Source organism: Gossypium hirsutum, chromosome A12, assembly GCF_007990345.1.
Source record: "Gossypium hirsutum isolate 1008001.06 chromosome A12, Gossypium_hirsutum_v2.1, whole genome shotgun sequence".
Classification (NCBI taxonomy): Eukaryota; Viridiplantae; Streptophyta; class Magnoliopsida; order Malvales; family Malvaceae; genus Gossypium; species Gossypium hirsutum.
Genome location: NC_053435.1, coordinates 31,445,981 through 31,448,495, shown reverse-complemented (window position 1 = coordinate 31,448,495; position 2,515 = coordinate 31,445,981). Strand labels below are relative to the sequence as shown.

Here is a 2,515-nt window from a genome sequence, read left to right as displayed (position 1 = left end):
TTAGTTTGATGGTTTGCAGGATGAGGACCCAAACACTCATTTGGCAAATTTTTTGGAATTCTGCGACACATTTAAAATCACTGGCGTTTCTGATGATGCTATTCGCCTTCGGTTATTTCCTTTTTCGTTGAGGAACAAAGATAAACAATGGTTGAACTCGTTACCACGGGGGTCAATCACTACTTGGGAACAAATGACCGAAAAAATTTTACTTAAATATTTTTCCCCGGCTAAAACAGCCAAGTTGAGGAATGATATCTCCTCTTTTGTAAAGATAGATCTAGAAACACTCTATGATGCATGGGAGAGATACAAGGATCTATTGAGAAGGTGCCCTCACCATGGGTTACCTTTATAGTTGCAGGTTCACATGTTTTACAACGGTGTGAACCCCTCAACAGGGCAACTTATCGACACAGCTGCTGGTGGGACTATCAATAACAAAACACCTGAAGTGGCTTACAAAATTATTGAAGAGATGTCACTGAATAACTATCAGTGGGAAGTCATGAGAATAAAGCCGACAAAAGCAGCCGGTGTTTTCAACCTCGACGCGGTTTCTATGCTATCTAACTAGGTAGAACTTTTAAATAAAAAGATTGACGGTTTATATGGTTTTACTCAGGTACATCCAGTGATGAGATGCGATTCAAATGGAAGAGGAGTACACACAGAATATCAAACCTTCAACCCTAGCACCAAGGAGGAACAAGTTCAATATATGGGTAACAATAATTCTAGGCGTCAAAATAACCCATATGGTAATACTTATAATATAGGTTGGAGGAACCATCCTAATTTCTGGTGGGGTGGTCAAGGAAATCAAAGGCCACAACATCCCCTAGGTTTTCAACAACTACTTTACTAGTAGGAAAAGTAGTCGAACCTTGAAAAGATGCTAATGAAATTTATCTCGGTGTCAGAGACTCGTTTTCAGAATACTGAAACAGCACTTAAGAATCAAAAAGCGTCGATCCAAGGGCTCGAAACTCAGATAGGCCAACTTGCCAAATTAATTTCTGAAGGACCACAAGGTAGCTTGCTAAGTAACACTAAATCTAACCTAAGGGAACAACTCAATGCGATTACCGCTCAAGGAAAAAAGGGTTAGTTAAACCTGAACCAGAATCGAGGCAAAGAATTGTGGTAAGTGAAGGTAAGGATGAGGTGGACCACAATGAGCGGAAACCGTAAGTAAAGAGTACAAACCTCGTGTGCCATACCCCAATGCGACAAGGAAAGACCACACGGACGAACAATTTGGTAAATTCCTTAAACTATTAAAGAAATTACATATTAACATACCATTTATTGAAGCTCTTTTGCAGATACCAAACGCAGTTAAATTCTTAAAAGAGCTTTTAGCAAACAAACGGAAGTTGGATGAGGCACTGCATGTGGAGTTGAATGCAGTTTGCTCAATCGTTCTATAGAATAAGCTACCCAACAAGTTGAAAGATCCAGGGAGTTTTACGATTCCTTGTTTGATTGGTAGTCTGAACGTGAATAATACAATGGCTAATTTAGGGGTGAGCATTAATGTTATGCCCTATAAAATGTTTAAACAACTAGGTCTTGGGAAACCCAAACAACCTAGGATGAGTATTCAATTGGCTAATAAAACCATTAGATTTCCTAGGGGTATCATTGAAGATGTTCTTGTTAAAATCGATAAATTTATATAACCAGTAGACTTTGTTGTTCTAGATATGGAAGACGAAAGTAACATACCTTTGATTTTAGGACGACCCTTTTTAGCAACTGCTAGAACCATTATTGATGTTGGTACAGGTGAACTCACACTTCGTGTGGGTGATGAAACAATCACTCTTCAAGCTCGTAATTTGAATAACACATCGAATATTGAGGGTGGTTGTATAAATCATGCTACCAATACTAATCATGTGGTGCAACCTTCTTTGCAGGAAACACGTTCGAGGAGCATACATGAGAAATGTTCAAGTAACAAAAAAAGACCCATCTATGAAGAACGAAGACTTCAGGTTGATGACCTAGATGAATGGTGAACACCTGTCAAGGAGAAACCAAAAGCACACGAAAAATCTAAGTGACACCACAGGGAACATAGGGATGAAACAAGGCAAATTAAAGTTGGGGACAAAGTATTGTTAGATGAAAATGACCCTCGAATTGCTACTCTAAAGCACAATACGGACAAAGCTACTCCCTTCACGGTAATGAACATCTTCCCATATGGTACAGTCGAGGCAACACATACTATATTCAAAACTTTTAAGGTAAATAATACTCGACTCAGACCTTATATTGGTAAAATTGATAGTAGAAGTGAGGAGTTTCAACTCCTTAATCCACCGTAATCACACAAAATTGAGGTAAGTCGAGCTTAGACTATAAATAAGCGCTTCTCGGGAGGCAACCCAAGCAGTAACAGTGTTAACTTCTTTGAATTTTAGTTTTTAACATCTAAATCACTAACTGAGTCCTTGAACACATGTTGTCCAAATCCACACGGCCAAACACATAGGCGTACCTT

At 38.8% G+C, this 2,515-nt stretch overlaps 1 non-coding gene across 1 annotated transcript; it reads right to left on the bottom strand.

Annotated features, from left to right (window-relative positions):
• Nucleotides 1-241: 241 nt before the first annotated feature.
• LOC121211680 (small nucleolar RNA R71) lies at nucleotides 242-348 on the bottom strand. The gene has a single exon (XR_005906899.1). It is a non-coding gene; the product is annotated as a small nucleolar RNA R71 (small nucleolar RNA).
• Nucleotides 349-2,515: the final 2,167 nt, after the last annotated feature.